The sequence below is a fragment of the Erinaceus europaeus genome, chromosome 2 (assembly GCF_950295315.1).
Source record: "Erinaceus europaeus chromosome 2, mEriEur2.1, whole genome shotgun sequence".
Lineage (NCBI taxonomy): Eukaryota > Metazoa > Chordata > Mammalia > Eulipotyphla > Erinaceidae > Erinaceus > Erinaceus europaeus.
Window position 1 is genome coordinate 105,599,142 of NC_080163.1, and position 16,627 is coordinate 105,615,768.

The following is a 16,627-nucleotide window of genomic DNA, read 5'->3' on the forward strand; positions in this document are numbered from 1 at the left end:
GAAACCATTCCAAGTTGTAAGAATGTAAGGCAACAGAATGCACAAGGGGGTCAATAAGGATGTGTATTTCTCCTTCCACTGTGACCTATTGCTATTCAGAAAAATTGATTAGACAGGTTCATTATTGTTTTGCAGCCATACATAAACCATTATTATCCACATTTACTCCCTAAGGTGTTCTCATGGACAGTTTTTTAATGATTGGTAATTTCAAGTAGCAGCAAGCTTATAATTTACTCTGTTGAACTTTCTTGATCCTCTAAAGAGGATTTCTGAGGCTTTTTTTTTAATCATTGTTTTTTAGATCACTTTATGGGGAGGGGAATGTTGATTTACAAGATTTGTTGTCACAGGTGTACAGTTTCATATCTCTGGTGACACTACATCCTCCACTAAACTGTCCTTTTCTTCTACTAGAAGATACTGGGTCTTGCCCTCCCCCTTCCAGTCTCCCTTGATTAAAGTCCTTTAATCTCCTACAATGAACCACACTTAATTAAAGCTTCATCCTGTATTTCCCCTTTATTTGTTTCTTAAATCCCACCTATGATTGATATCACCTAACTTTTACAATTTCAAGGCCTTAGGAATAGTGATAACATCCCTGGAAATTTTTTACTAAAAAAATAACAAATAGTTATCAATCCAAGATTATATCCAGAGTTTAAAGCATTGATTTAACTAGAGTCTGCAGAGATTAGTCATAGAAATAGAAAGTCATCATTCTGGAACTGAAATATTCTGCAAATTTAACCTTAAACCATGATTTAAAATATATGCTGGCCACTGCAAAAAATTTGTTTAGTGAAATAGATAAAGATATTGTAAAATATGTTATACTGGAGACAATTTTATTATAAATCTTTACAACACATAAAGAGGAATAATAATATTGCTATGAAGCAAGACTTCATGTTTTGTTGTTTGATTTTTTTTCACATTGTAAGATGATTAACTTTTCTTAAAAACAGATTAGACAACAAGCAACAAAAGTATGTTATTTTTTGTGGGGATCTCAGTAGATGTATTTTTAAAGGGACAGTTCTTTTTCATTAACTTGAGTTTATATTTCTGTGTACATAGGATTTTTTATATGTATAGAACACATAAACTGACTTATGAGAACTAGTTCTGCTCCTGCATTTTGATAAGAAGAAAATATGTGCCCTTGTTAAGTGTTTGGGCTCTGGAATCTGGTAATTTATCCTGACTCTTGCATTTACATTGGACAGTTTATTTTTAAACTTTTACATTTACCTTGAAAATGGGGAAAATAATGGTAACTATTTTTGAAGTTGTTATTTGAGTTATGTGAGCTAATGCATGTGATATGCTCAACACCACATCTGCAAGAAAAAAAACATAGGCAGACCAAGTGAATACAGAGGAGAGGACAAAGAAGAATAGAATAAGGACCAGGACTAAAATGGCAATTGTAGTGGTTAATATACAAGAAAAATATTTTTGATACTTACAATAATAATATTTTATTTAAAGTCATATCCTTCAGAGACAAAAGGGAGCAATGATAGCAGGCAGAAGTAATGCTTTATGTTAAAAAAATTAAGGGCTGGGGCTCATGAGATAACATAATGGTTATGCAAAAGGCTTTCATGCCTGAGGCTAAGGTTCAATACCTACCATCCACACAACCCAGAGTTGAGTTGTGCTCAGGCAAACAAAAGAAAACAAACAAAAAGACCTAATACTTTTGAAAACCATCCGAGAAAATGGCATGAAATGCTGAGCTGTAAATGCCTCACTTCAGAATAGAACTCTGAATTGTTGGATTGCGCTGGAGAGAGAACAGACCAGGAACTCTTGGTGGAGCGGGAACACAAATCTTTATTCACGCGAACACCCCAGAGTTGGGTGAGGGAACAGCAGGTTTAGGCCATGTGGAGCTAGCAAAATGGCCGCCTCCCACTATGACCACCAGCCCTTTTCCAGGTTGGGATGTGGAAGAGAAAAGAGAGGGGGAAAGAGAGGGGAAGAGAAGAGAAAGTGCAAACAGGAGCAACTTTTATAGGAGAATTCTGGAAGTGGCAAGTAGGGACGGGATTGGCTAGGAAAGGGGGTGGAGAGAAGCAAAAGGCATGCTGGGAAGGTGGAAGTGTCCTTAGCAACTGTTGCAATGGTTTTAACTGAATTAGCAATACCCTGAGGGGATAACGTGGTGGGGATCTGTAAATAATACTTGCATGGAAATATAGTGGTTTGTGGGCCCTGCCAATGTTCAACCACATCTGCACAATTTCCCAACACTGAATGATTTTTTTTGCATTATCTTTATTTATTTATTGGATGGAGACAGCCAGAAATTGAGAGGGAAGGGTGTGATAGAGAGAAAGAGACACCTGCAACATTCCTTCACCACACACAAAGCTTTCTCCCTGCAGGTGGAGACTGGGGTCTCAAACCTGGGTTCTTACACATTGTAACATGTACATTCAACCTGGTGTGCCACCACCCAGCTCCCTTGAATGATTTTTGATATCCTTGACGTCTGCCAAATGCTATATACACTGTATTTCATATGACTTCTTTAATTTCTGATCATAAGTAGAACAAATACATATTTAAAGATTTTTTTCCAAAGTCTGTATAATTTTAGAATCATACATACAATACTGAATAATGGCATCAGCAATCAGCAAAAAATTGTACCCATAGATTCAACTATTAAATAAAATACATAGAAAGTGCTATCTCAATTCATAACTTATTGATTTTACAATTCTTAGAATGATTCAAGACCTAAATTTGAAATATTACTGAGTTTTCATATGCAGTCTCTTCAGACAGATATTCCTACCCTTTATTTTATAAAGTTTTGCTTCTTCCTTAATGGAAAATGTGTCACTATAGAAAATAATTCAACTAGATTTATTTGCATTGGCCTCCTTTTGAAGAGAACTAAAACTGAGATATATGTTTGCTTTATGCAAAATATTTAGCTGAAGGCAATAATGCTCAAATGTCTTTGTGTATAGGAATGCTCTGGATGGTTTATTAAAAACTCTAATTTATTAGTAGAACTTTTGAGTATTTTGAATCTGTAGAGTTGAGGTTCACATCAGGAATGCATTAAGAACCTCTACATGGTTCTGACATAGATGATATAAAGGGCACAATTCAAAGAACATTAGTCTTATTTTGGGTTTTTGCTTGTTTTGTGTTCTTTTGTTGATTTGTTTTGTTTTTCATCAGTGGAGCCTCACTGGTCCAGGCAGACCTTTTCAGGTAGATAAATAGAAAGACACTAAAACTTCCTTCAGTGGGGTGGAGACTGGTCTTAAACCTGGGCCATGTGTATAACAAGGTAAGTGCATTATCCATGTGAGATATCTTGCTGTCCCTTACCTCAGGCTTTTATACTATATTTACAGTTTATTATAAAGATAACATTCATATTTTAGCAACAAATCTCTTAACAAAATATAGTTAAGATTCATTTTCAATAAATTTGGACGTAAATATTACTTGTACCATGGCCTGATTTGTTTCCAGTTACTAAGTACCACTATAAACTCTAGAGACAATATTCCAAGTACTTACTGTCCAGTGTATGGAAGTTAAAAATGAATGCAGAACTCTGTTGAAGGAGGAATCTATATAAACTAGGAATTTTGCACATGATTCCTTCCAGCATCCTTGTAGTTTATCTTCAGTTTAAGCTTGTTTTTCCTTCTCTTTCCTCTAACTTAGATTCTCTCTCTGCCAATTTCCTTCCTCTTTATAAACTCTTAGCTCATAATCTTCTCATGGCCTACTTTTTTTTCTGTAGATATCTTATCCAAGGATAAAAGAGGGGAAGGTGCATCCTGGTCTTTCATAGATTTTGTGGATTAAAAGTGATGGATTTGGAGGCAAGAGCTAGGAGAAAAGAGTTAGGTAAACAGAAAGAGAAATTTGGGCTCTTTTTCTACCTAGTCTAGTATCTTCTTTTCCCAGTCTGTAGAAATGCTTGGCCACTTACATTTTTTTTTTTTTTTATAATCCAGACAACACTAAGTGCTACATCTCCATCAGAGAGGCTAACATTCAGCTCATGCACCCTTCCAGAACTTAATTTATTCCAATCTCAGTCTGTTAGTCATTTTAGAGCCTTGACCTGCAACACTCTTCTTTTAGAAATGTTTCAAAGGGCATAGCAAACCATGCTTTGCTGCCTTAGTGTAATATAAACAAAGTTAAGACAATATCTAAAATGGGGTTAAAGATACCTTTATTGAACAAATGAACAACAACAACAAAAAAAACATAGTAGTAATTTATAAATCTCTCTGGAAAAATGAAATAGAAGAAATCTCATCATATCCTTTCTTTCTACTTTATTTGATAGGACAGAGTATTGAGTGGGTGAGGGAGACTGAGAGGGAGAGAGAAGGATAGACACCTGCAGATTTGCTTCACTGCTAGTGAAGCTTCCCCCTTGCAGGTAGGGAGTAGGAGCTCGAACTTGGATCCTCAGGCATGGTAATGTATATGTTTAACCAGGTGCATCACAGCCCACCCCCCCCCCCAAATCCCCTTCCTTTTCCTGTCCTATTTGGGAAATGAACTCTGAGAGTAATGTTGTTGTTTGGAGGGTCATCTTTAAAAGTGGGTCTGGCAGTGGTACAATCCAGTAGAGCATACATTTTACAGCACACAGAGACCCAGGTTCAGGCTTCCAGTCTCCAAGTGTAGGGATGAAGCTTCACAAGTGGTGAAGCAGTACTGCAGCTCTCTCTCTCTCTCTCTCTCTCTCTCTCTCTCCTCTATCTCCCTATTCACTCTCAATTTCTCTCTGTAGCTATCAAAAAGTAAATAAAATATTTCACAATTTTAAAATATGAAATAAAACAAATATTTCCATGATCCATAATGACAACTACAATGATTTCTAGACACAATTTCATCTGATTGTGATCTGAGTTACTTGGAAATCTGGATTTATGAATGACCCAGTTTCAATATCCTAGAGAGATTAGTTCTGAGTCAGACACAGACTTGAAGTGAAAAATCAAAAATAAAACATAAAAATCCTGCACTGTATTAAATTTTTCTAAAAGGTTAGGGCATTCTTTTACTCTACTATCCCCGTTTCCATATTTCATGGCATGCTTTGTTACTTTTGAGTAAATAGCATATGAATATCAACTGCATCATAAATATGTGTGCAGAGAGGAGTAGGGGTATTATGATGTAAAGAACATCTGTATCTTAGCATTTTCAAACAGAAAGGTGACTTCTAAAACCAGTCACAGGCATGCATACACACGTGCACATAAACACATGTGAACACATGCAGGCAAATGCGAAACTCACCTCTCTGCTTGCCTGGCTTTAGTTGATGTTTCACAGACAAGTTTTGTGAGACTGAATCCTAAATGATCTGTTAATGATTTGGGACTTTAAACAGTTCACTTTGAAGGCTGGTTCTTTTAATCAAGTTTGACATGAAAATAGTACTATCGTTACAGTCAAGGAAATACCATAGTTTAATGCTTAATCACATCAAATTCAGGATAATTTGGATGTCATAAAGCTGTATTTTGAAAACATGAATTTGAACTTTACTACTGGGCAGACCATATATCTATGTAGAATTTTAGTTTTAGAGTATTCTATTATTGAGGTACGATTTCAGGAAGGTGGTATGGAAAAATCATCCATTTACTAACTAAAACCTATATGCTTTAGAGGATACATATAGGTAATTAAAATGCCAGTGGTAAAAAATAATAATAATAATACAGCTTGGGTAATTTCTTAGAGAATCTTTCAAGGGAAACAAATCTTGACCCATCACCTGTGACAGGGATTCCCAGGTCATTACTAACCTCCAATTTGAAACATTTTAATCTCCTTTTTTTTAAAGGAGTTTTGGGGATCCAGGCAGTAGTGCAGCAGGTTAAGCACAGGTGGCACAAAGTGAAGCGCAATGCCCAGCGTGAGGATCCCATTTCAAGCCCTGGCTCCCCACCTGTAGGGGAGTCGCTTCATAGGTGGTGAAGCAGGTCTGCAGGTGTCTGTCTTTCTCTCTCTCCTCTCTGTCTTACTCTCCTCTCTCCATTTCTCTCTGTCCTATCCAACAATGACGACATCAATAAAACAATAACTACAACAACAATAAAAAAACAGGGGCAACAAAAAGGAAATAATTTTTTTTTTAAAAAAAAGACATTTTGATTGATTGTCCTCTGTAGTGTGTGTGTGTGTGTGTGTGTGTGTGTGTGTGTGTGTGTAAATATTATCTGGGAGATGTAAGAATGGGGATTAAGCTGGATTTCCTACCCGGCCATTTTATAAAGTCTGGAAGGACTGAGCAGAAGATTTATATTTTTCAAGTCAAATCATTAAAATTATAATGGATAAAATGTAAAGATATTAACATATACCCTAAGTCACCCATATAGTTTTAGTACTTCTTAGTAATTACATTTATTTGACACAAATGGTTTTCTTTGATTGCTCTAACCTTTCGTAATACCTTGAGCAAAACAACTGATATCATTCAATAAAGAGATAGGATCCATTAAAGAAAAGTCCACTATAGCATTTTATATAATCTACAATGCAAATGAGAGCACTGTTTAAACATAAAGTGGAAAAGAAAATCTAAAGGAGGCTAACATATTTTCTAAATAAAACAAACTTGTCTTTACTCCTAGAATTCCTTAAATATTCTTTAAAGAATCAGCTCAAGATTCAATTTTCATCGTGCACAGAAAAAACTTCCAGTAAGAACACCCCCAGTACCCCAGTGTTAAACTTTGTCCAATTGTTCAGCTAATTCTTATGCTTCTCTGATTTTACTGGATATGATGTTTTCATTGGAGTTCAAGGAAGCATGGCTAATGATATCAGTAAGCTTTGTAATTTCTCACTGCCATTTTTCTACACAACTTATACTTTTGTCACTGAAATGGCACCCAATTGATCCAACAATTAATCTTCAAGCGCCTACGTGGGGGATGTGGGGTGAGGACTTTTAAGTGGACACCTTCTTGGGATTTTCTGTTAAAAACAGAAAAGTTCCCATGAATGAAGGAGGGAAGTTAGCTTGTCCAGCCTCTGCCTCTCTCCAAGTCTCCCTCTTCTCTACCACCGCCCCAAAGGAATGAATTACATTTCTCTTCTTGTCCTTTAAATGAATAGCATAGTTTGGGTGAAATTATCGGGCAATTGCATGCCTTTTATGCAGATAATGCTATTTGATGAAAGCGGTGTTTTGATCTGCTAAGGATAATACAGATCCAGGGTTGGATTCATTGGTGAGAGTAAAGCTGTCTTCTGTGATAACTTCATCTCAGCATGAGGTCAGACGGGAAAACTGGGATGGGGGATTAAAAAATGACACAGTCGGAGCAGTATTCAGTTCCCTGCTGGGCTCCTGGCTACATACTATCGCTTATGTTTCTGATCTGTTATGGTATTGTCTGCCTTTCTCTCTTAGAGCAGAAAGAGATTGCTTAAACTTTTCTTTTTGCAGCTAGAGGGATTAGTTCTGTGCAGCTTTTTTAATTAAAGAAACTGTATCTTTTTCAAGGCAATTTAAAGCTGCAAGCAAAGGACCATCAACATTCCAAACTTAGTACCATTATCTGTAACAAAGTGTGTGCTTGAAATTTGATATTCTCAAACTGGAGAATTCAGTTGTATTTTTAACCTTCAGTGATTGCTCAGATCCCTGAATGAAGAATAGTAAATAAATTATTTTGTATAAGTCCTGAATACCCGTTTCTATAAGTAGTATCTTGCAGCCGCTTTGCTTTTTAGCTTAGCTGAGCTTGCTTAATTAAATCTTCATGATGATAGCGAAGTGCACTTGAAAATAATGTAAGAGGAAATAGATTTGACTGTATATCCTTTTCTTTGCCCAGAGATCATTTTTAAACATTTCCATTCGACTGCAAGTGATAACAGGAGAAAATGTCTGTTTAATATAGTCAATTTGCATTTAAACAGTGCAAAGTACAACATTATGGTACTTTATCACAAAGAACCTTTGCATTGTGATAAGTGGTCATCTTCTTTATTAATCTGAGGAGAGCATGGATAGACTCTCTCCCAAATGATGATGGATTTATCAGGACATATACATTTGAGTTGAATTTATAGCTCAATTTAACCCAGGTTAATGTTGAAAATCCTCAAATGTTTCAAATAAGGTCCATATGGTTATCACTTTACAAAGCATACAGCCTCTGCGCTTTGATTGCAACATACACATCTCCAACTAAATTCCATGCCAGATCAATTAGAAACAGTCCTCCTGAGCAGACAGGAACAAACAGAGATTGTTTCCCCAGTGCCAGCTGAACCCTCCTCTTGAAGAAATAAGAAGCAGTCATCTTGGGTTCTACATGTTTTACAGTTAAAAATCCAAAGGAAATTTGGAAAACAATCAGGGTTTCATCAAGAAGGTCCTGTTCAAGATAAGCACTTTTGAGCATTTGCATTTTGTAGGTGCTTGCTTCAGTTTTCTCCAACAAATACTCTCTTACTGAAAAAGAGGACAACACTATTTGATCCCTTTGCTTGTCCTCATAACTTTTTAAATTTCACATTGTGTTTCTGAGAAAAGTCAACCAAGTTTAGAGATGAACTGATGTAGTTGACTCATATGACTCACTTTTAAAAAACTACCTGTCATTAAAAAAAAACTGATGAGCAAGAAAATAGAAATGCACACTGTAAATATATTTTAAGTCAATTTTATTTATGACATATCCTTTAAAAAAAAAGAATGGCAGAACTCAATGACCTATTTTATTTATGTATTTCCCTATTCTATAATCATTTATTGTGCATGTTCTTTTTTAAAGTCTTTTTAAAACAAATTATTCATTTTAATGAGAGTGAAAATGATAAAGAGGAAGTGAAACTGAAACCAGCTTTGGTTTATGACAGTGCCTGGGATTGAACCTGGGGCCTTTGGCACACAATTCCTGTGCCCAAATACTGATTCTTTTCTCTGATCCTCTTATTGTATATCTTTTGTATGACAGCTCTTGAAGCTAGACCTTCTGAATTCATAGAGAGTGAAAGCCAATTCCTGACGCTCCACTTGCTTTTAGGCAATGGGAATAGCCTGTGTCTCTAAACAGTTCCAATATTTATTACATGCAGAAAATATGATGAAAGCACTTTTAAGGAAGGAGTACCATTAAGAGATGCTTTAATAATTGTATGTTCCAGAGGTTGCATGCACAGTCCATTCCAGACTCTGATCTAGCAAAGGAAGGAGTCGGATACTTCTAGGGAATTTGATGCTTGCTCAGTGGGTCTAATAAAGAATTAAAGTTACTTGATACCTATATTTGCAACCTATGTTTACAAGTCCATAGCTTTACAGGGTGGATCCTAAAATATCTGATGGAAATTGTATTGCTAACAAAAATATCCCATGTTATCACTTCATATACTTTCAATAGCTAATACCCACCTTAAATATACTACATGCTTGCACCTTAAACACTGTGTACTTATACCTTATCTACACTGTATACTATCTACCTTTAAAATATTACATATACTATTTACTAAAAAAATTTCTCACAGATAGTACAACAGATATTAAAAGGCATACCTTGGTAACTATGAAGTATAAAGGTTGCATATTTTAGTGTGGATAATGTGGCAGATTTTAAACACAGATATGAAGCTAAAAATAAAGCTAGAAGTGTGGCATATAAAAAGATGCCTCTGTTTTAAAAATCCGTCATGGAACCTGGTCTTTTATGAGGCTCAAGCAAAACCAAGTCAGCAGTTGGCTTGTGTTCCACAACTATGTTTTCACCAAAGGTCACAGCCTTGTGTAGGCTTGGTTTATGCAGTGGAACACAAACTAATGTACTGGAAAAGCACGGTCTCATTTAAAGGTATGTTTGTCTGATCACCAGTTCATTCAGAGGCTCCAAAATTCATGTGCGTCAAGCACAACTATCGTCCTCTATTTGTGGTAATAAAAGCATATTTTCCACTACAGTCATTTTAATTTTCTGACCTGATCAATAAAGTTTGAATAGTTTTTCTCAATGTAACAGACAATGGAAATGAGTTATCTGTGTAAGTGAAACTACAGAAGCTTTCATATACACACGCACACACACACCTACCTACTTATAACTTTAGAGCTACTTGAGAGACTTCTGTGTGAAAGTTCACTAATTACACTGCAAATTGTTGCAGACTAATTATTTGCTTTGTGCAAAGTGGTGTGATAAACTATCAAATTCTATGTGCCTAAAACTGGGGTGTCTTTATTGACTAGCACATTTAGTCTCTGTTTTAAAGCAACTCATCTCTTTGTTCTTCTAGTTGAAATATAAAGTCCTTTGGGACTCTGTGGAATATTGGCTTTCCTGATCTTTTCAGTATTTGGTGAACTGGAAGGTCTAGGTGCCTAAGCTTTGACTTCCCTAGTCATTACCTCCCTTGCTTAACAGCACCCAGGGCCCCAGGAGTGGGAGAGGTTGCTGCTAGCATACTCCTCTATTTGATCCCATCTATAAAGCCACTCTTGCCTCAATTTGTAAGAACAAATTTACTAAGACCAAAGAATACCTATGAAGTTGCCCAGACTTACACCTGCCTGACTCAGTGCTCTTCTTCTGCACGCCTCAGAGCCTGCCTGTCAGAGCAGGAAGTAGCTACAGAGACCCGCTGCTCCCCATGGTGAAGGAGAGAGGCAGGAACAGCTGCCACCCAACCCCTTCAGCTCCAGGCCAGATCTTTAGGACTAGGAGAAGAAACTGACAGTCTCCAAAACAACGCCCGGGGAGGCACACGTGATATTGACTGAAATGGACAAGCATCTCCTTTAGGTGTCCAGATGATGGAGCAGCAGAGGGTTTGGGGGGGGGGGAAGCAAGGAAAACCTGCCACCGGCCCACCCCATACTATCCTAGATCGAACTGTCAGGTCCTTCTTACTTCCAAAACCAACCACCAGGTTCTACCGTTATCTAACTCATCACCACCGTTTAGAGACTGGCAAAGGCCGTGTAAATGCATTTCTAGGTTTGGGGTGGGGGTTTTGCTTCAGGGCAGCGTTAGGAAAAAATCATTCAGAAAGTGGAGTATCGAAGAGGTGCACGGAAGAGTGGGTGATGCAGCCTGCTCTCTCCACGCCTACGACCGAAATGTGAATGCCACCAAGTAAGTCACCAGCTGCACCAGGCAGTTTGCAGTGAGTGGCCAGAGGTTTGCAAGAAACTGACAGCAGCGACTTGCATTTCTGTCCCATTCTATTTTTCTTTCTTCGTCCTGTTAATTGCAGCAGGGGTACACTGAGAGCTCCCCACCATCTTCACCCTCTCAGGACCACCGCTCAGCCAGGCAAAAAAAAAAAAAAGCAAGTCTGGTGGTGGTCACGTAGCATGCTGCCTGCCTACTTTCCAGGGATTCATTTGGAAGGGGGAAGCGGGTGGTTTAATTTGGCATTGTACAAACTCAGCTTTTCCTCATATGATGGAACTTCTTTGTTAGAGAAGGGAAAAAAAAAAAAAACCCATGAAGCGTGGAGTCCCAATTTAACACAATAAACTGTCAAGACTGCAAGGGGCGTGTTGCAGTCTTGGAAGAGAACACCTGCGTGCTTTGTCCACCAGCGCCGCTTGGCACCAAATGAGAGCCGGGCGGTGGTAATGAGTTCTAGGGTATCTGGTCTCTATCGCATCCAATTAGTGGGACTGTTCAACATCTTGTACTGAAAAACTTTGAATACCTTGTAATAGGCAGCTGGACTAGAGACAGGTTCCAGGATTAATAGTCAGTTCCCTTTTTTTTTTTTTTTTTTTTTTTGGTCGTAGAGAGTTCTGTTGTCTGCTATGCTAGTTACCAATGCTAACCATAATGAGGTTTCTGGGATAAAAGCTGAAGGGAAAACCATGCCCCTCCTCATCTCCCACCTGTTCTCTTTGCAATTCAGCTCTTTTGTCCTCTTTAGGATGGGACAAACTGTCTATTCTCTTTCTGTGTGGATTACTTAGATAGGAGTGGACGAAAGAACCAGGGGATGAGGTGGTGTAACTTGGCGCTTAAAAAGTTTTCAATACAAGATGTTTTTATGGGATGGTGTGTCACTCTGTTTCCTAACCTCACGTTATGGATGCACATTTCAAGCAGTGTGTGTGCTTGTCATGTCCTATCTGGGGCAAGCCTTTATACTTTTACAATTAGATGGAACATAGATTAAGAGAGAGAATATAATTAATACACCTCATCTACCTCCCTCTCTTTCTCTCTCCCTTTCTTGATAGGAAATTCCAGGACACTCTAGATTCCTCCATCGAAGACATATGTGGTGCTCAGAGTCACCAGGTGTGGGGCTGTAATCATGTGTTACCTCTACTTTTCCACTCCATACAGTGTGATTTGTCATTTAGTAAATTCTCGAGCTCACACGTTGAAACTGGGCATACTAATTTTCTACCTCAAACTTCGGAGAAACACTATAGTAAAGGATCAGATTTTCCTAGGAGGCGTTTCGCTTATTTATTCGAGTATTCAGTTTGTTTCTTGTTCTGCACTTAGTTATAAATATGTGTATTTCCTTTTGGCCCAAGTCAGGTTAGTCGCAGGTTGGTACAATCCTCAACTCAGATGAGCGAGGAAGGTGGCCTGCGAAAGCTCAGAGCGCGCAGGTTTCTATGTTACTCTTCCCAGGACTGTTCTATGGCTTTCCGAGTCCCGCCAGAGCTTTGGTTCTCTGCTACCCGCAGGCGGACGGTGAATCTAGTAATTTAGGGTGCACGCTCGAGCGCCCCAAGAGGATCCACTCGCGCTTGTCCGTGCCAAGTGCTCTTATCCCAACCCTGCTGCCTGGTCACGGAACCGAAATGTGCCTGCTGGATCCTGGGGGCCAAAGAGTCGCTTGGGGGTGGTCGGGTGTGGGGGGGGGGGTTGTATTCTTAGAGTGCAGCGGGTTTCGCGTTCTAAAACTAAGGAAAAGCCGGGGTGAGTCCTACAGGTGAGGATTCCTTCACGCTAGGGGGCCTGGGAGGAGGAGCCGGGAACCAGAGTTAGAGTGGAAACTATAGAGTTGGGTAGAAGTGACAGGCTCTTCCGGAGAACAGGAAACTTTCATCTACCCCTCTGCTCCCCCCACCCCCCAACAAACCCAGTGTGTGGGGAGGGGTGCAGTGTTCTGCTACTAATTGGTACGGGGAAGATGGGAAGAGAAAGAAAATAAATGCTTAGTCTGGAGCTTAAAAAAAAAAGGAAAGGAAAAACAGAGCCTGTCCTTTAGCCAGTGCGTGCTGGTTGGAGGAGCTGGTGCGTTAAGTCGGGGCTGGACACTCGTTCTGCTACAGTTCGGAGTTGGGGACTTCTAAAGCTGCTATTTGAGTGTTTGGAGCCCCTCCCCCACCCGAAGGACATTTGCGCTTTTCAGTGTCTGGAGGAGAGGACACTCTGGGAGGGAAGGCGCAGGTCATTTTCAGAGATTCCGTAAAGGACGGGCCGCCTCCCGGGGGTGGAAATCCTTAATTACACCCTTGTGCCTCAGAATCCATCTTCCCGGCAGTGTCTTGCACTCCCACCTCCTCGGGTGACTCAGCTGACCTGAAATGCCCACCCTCTGAAAGATCAAGAAAAGTAGTTTTCTAAGAAGGTTAGGGATTTGATTACACTGAGAAGTGTTTTCACTTAGGTCCAGAGCAATTACCCGCCCCCCCCCTTCTCAGCGCCCCTAGTCCAGAGAAGAAAAGATACCCCCACCCCGCGGTTTGTAGCCCAGCACTTTGTTGGGGCGTGTAAATTTCAAATAGCTTTGTGAGTTCATTAGTGTTTGCAATCAGAGGCCGACAGACCACCTCATCAGAGCCGAACGACGGCAAGAGCCATTCATCAGCGTCAAGTGTTATTCATGGATGACCCCTAAATCACGGCCAGAGTAGTAGAAGCACTGATTGGTCACAGCATGGGAGCTTCGGCGCTTTCTCGTCCTCCCCCAACCCCCCCCACACACACCCGGCCCGAGAGGAGGGAAGAAGGGAGGGGCGGTGATCGTGGTTCAGCCCAGCAAATCTCATTTGACAGAAAAAGGCTGTAAATGGAAAGGCTGTAAATGGGGACTCTATTTCTCTCTTTTTCTTGAATAAAGAAGAAGAAATAAAATACCTGTCATCTTGACAAGTGGCAGGGCGGCGGAGTCAAGGATTATAAATGATCACAGCCGGTCCAGCTCGCCCTATGATTGGGCTCTGCCGCGATCTGCACGGGGGGAAGCGCATGGTAGGCTCCGCTCCTCTCTTACACACACACACACACACACACACACACACGAACACGTGTAGGCGCCCTCATCTCGGGCACTCTGCTCGGCGCACCCCCAGGGCGCACCATTGAGATCCTGGATGCTGCGCCCTGGCACCGCGCCCCGCTCACCTTATCACCCTCTTCTACTTCCTCCTCCTCCTTCTCCTGACTCTGCCTCAATCCTCCCACTCCTAGGCCCACAAACTAAAAACTCCAGCCCAGCCTCTGCGGCCTCCGAGGAGACTGGAGGGGGCCGGCGGGAAGGGAGAGGGGGAGCGCGCGGGGGAGAAAAAGAAAGTGAACTCATTGGCGCTCGGCGCGCGCTACCTCCCCTCCCCGCGCCCCTCGCTAGCCGCAGCCCGCGCTGTGCGGGGAAGGAAGTTGTAACACTTGCTGTTTCCCCCCCACCACCCCCGCCCCAGCCCCCGCCACCTCCACCCCCCTCCTCCTTGGACACCCCATTCTCCTCACCCGGATCTCCCACACTCGCTTCCCTCGGCGGCCCCCCTCCCCCGTGCGCCCGGCTCCTTTGAATGTGGCCCAGTGCTGTGTGTGCGCGCTGCTCGGGTGGACGCGGCGACTGCGGCCGAGAAGCGAGCGGGCGGCGCGGGCCAGCTGAGCGCGGTAAGTGCGGCGCCGCCGCCGGCGCGCCTTCCTTCCTTTCGGGGGTCCTAGTGCCCGGACCGCGGCTCCTCGGAAGCCAAAGGCTTGGACTAGACCCGCTGCCATCGGTTCTGCGAGCGTCTCTGGGAGGCGGCAGCAAGTTGGCCGGCCCTGGGGACCTGGATCTCTCTGCGGCGTGTGGCTTGCAACCCCCTCCACCCCACACCCCTCACACCACACCCCGCCCCCCGCCACTGGCCGCCGCTGGTTGCGGGAGTCCCAGGTCCGGGGTCCCCGCCCCTCCCTCGATGCTGACGCCTCTGGCTGCTGCCTCAGGTGGGAACGTCTCCTGAGCCTCGCGCCCTGGGGTTCAGGACGCAGCGCCCCAGTTCTGGGAAGCCCTGGGCTCTCGGGGGTCTTCCCCCCACACCCCCCGGAAACGTAGAAGAGATGCTAGACGCTCAGAGGGGGCCCGGAGTCCAGCCGGTCTGACTCCCAGCCGGGAGGTCCGCAGCGGGGCGGCTGGACTCAGAGTTCCCAGTGAAGGTGCTTTGGGGTGTCCTCTCAGTTTCCGGGGCAGTGCAAAGGAGTTCTTCCACAAGCTGTGAGCCAAGTCGAGATGGGGGTGAGGGAAGTAGTATTGGAGGGGGTGGAGTGTGGAAGGAGTGGTGGATTTCAGTTGAAACTTAATCTGGAAACTCTGGATGGTGCTGGAAACAAGTATTACAAACGGTTATTTCCAAAAATGACAGCTTTATGAGTCTGCATCTCAGTAGGTATCTCTATCGTGTTTGCAACCGGTTAGAATTTCTCATATTTTAGGTTGAGGTAGCTTGTGACTTCTCTCACTTGAGCATCTTATGTATACAGTTTGGTTTTCTTTCTTATTGCTTCGCCTTTCAAGGGAGTTGTAAAGGTAACCTGCTACTGATTCTTCTTGTAGATAAAAGGATAAGAAGCAATTCTGTGGTGTAAAACTGCATATACTTTGATTGTCTGAGGTCCTTATAATTTAACGCTGGAGAAAAGTTTCCAGGTACTTTAGGGGTAAATTCATTAAGAATGGAAGGGTGAGAGCTTGTGCAGTCACTTTCTATCAAGCCCATAGACACCTGGGATACCCCAGAACAAGACTGACTCTTCATAATACTGGATTTCTTATCTTTTGACAGTGTATTTGTCAAGCATTTTTAGGCTTCGGCTGAATTCACAGGGTGGTCTTTTCACTAGAAAGAGAAATATATTCAGGCATTACCTTTTCCTTCTGCTGTCAAAAAAAAAAAAAAAAAAAATCCTAACCGGACTGGCATCTTTAGAAAGCTTGCAACAGAACCCTGGCATTGCAGAGAAGGTAGTATTGCAACTGAACAGAACTTGGTTATTTGATTCCTTTTGTGAACTTACTTTTTTTTTTTAAAAAACGTGCAACCCCTCCTCCCAAATGCCTACCCGGGGTAGTATTTGTAGTCTTTCTAGTATATTAGACAGTTTAAAATTGCGAGTTGTCCTGTAATTAAAATTCAGTATTTTCATATTTTGGTTGAGACAAAATATTTCACAAAATATACCAACAATCTTGTCCTGTGTGTTTCTCAGTATAATTCTTAGTGATCTCAAACTTCCAACTTGTATTTCTTATATGAAATTCTTTTTAGAGCCTTGAAACTTTCGATTTGTGATTCTACATGCAGAGCAAATATTTAATTCTTACTCTTAGAATGAGAGGTTAGTTTGGTAATAAGACTTGCTAATCCTATTTTAAAATGTCATGA

At 41.4% G+C, this 16,627-nt stretch overlaps 1 protein-coding gene across 3 annotated transcripts in view; it reads left to right on the forward strand.

Annotated features, from left to right (window-relative positions):
* TENM3 (teneurin transmembrane protein 3) overlaps nt 1-16,627 on the forward strand; it is a 1,349,345-nt gene that overhangs the window by 572,595 nt on the left and 760,123 nt on the right. Inside the window, exon 1 of one of the 3 annotated variants that reach the window (XM_060184667.1) lies at nt 14,053-14,228. The exons of 1 other annotated variant lie outside the window; for it this stretch is intronic. The gene's annotated coding sequence lies outside the window, so the exon portion shown is untranslated. Of the gene's footprint in view, nt 1-14,052; nt 14,229-14,793; nt 14,877-16,627 lie in introns of those variants that run through there. One more of the 3 variants, XM_060184671.1, reaches the window with a different exon arrangement.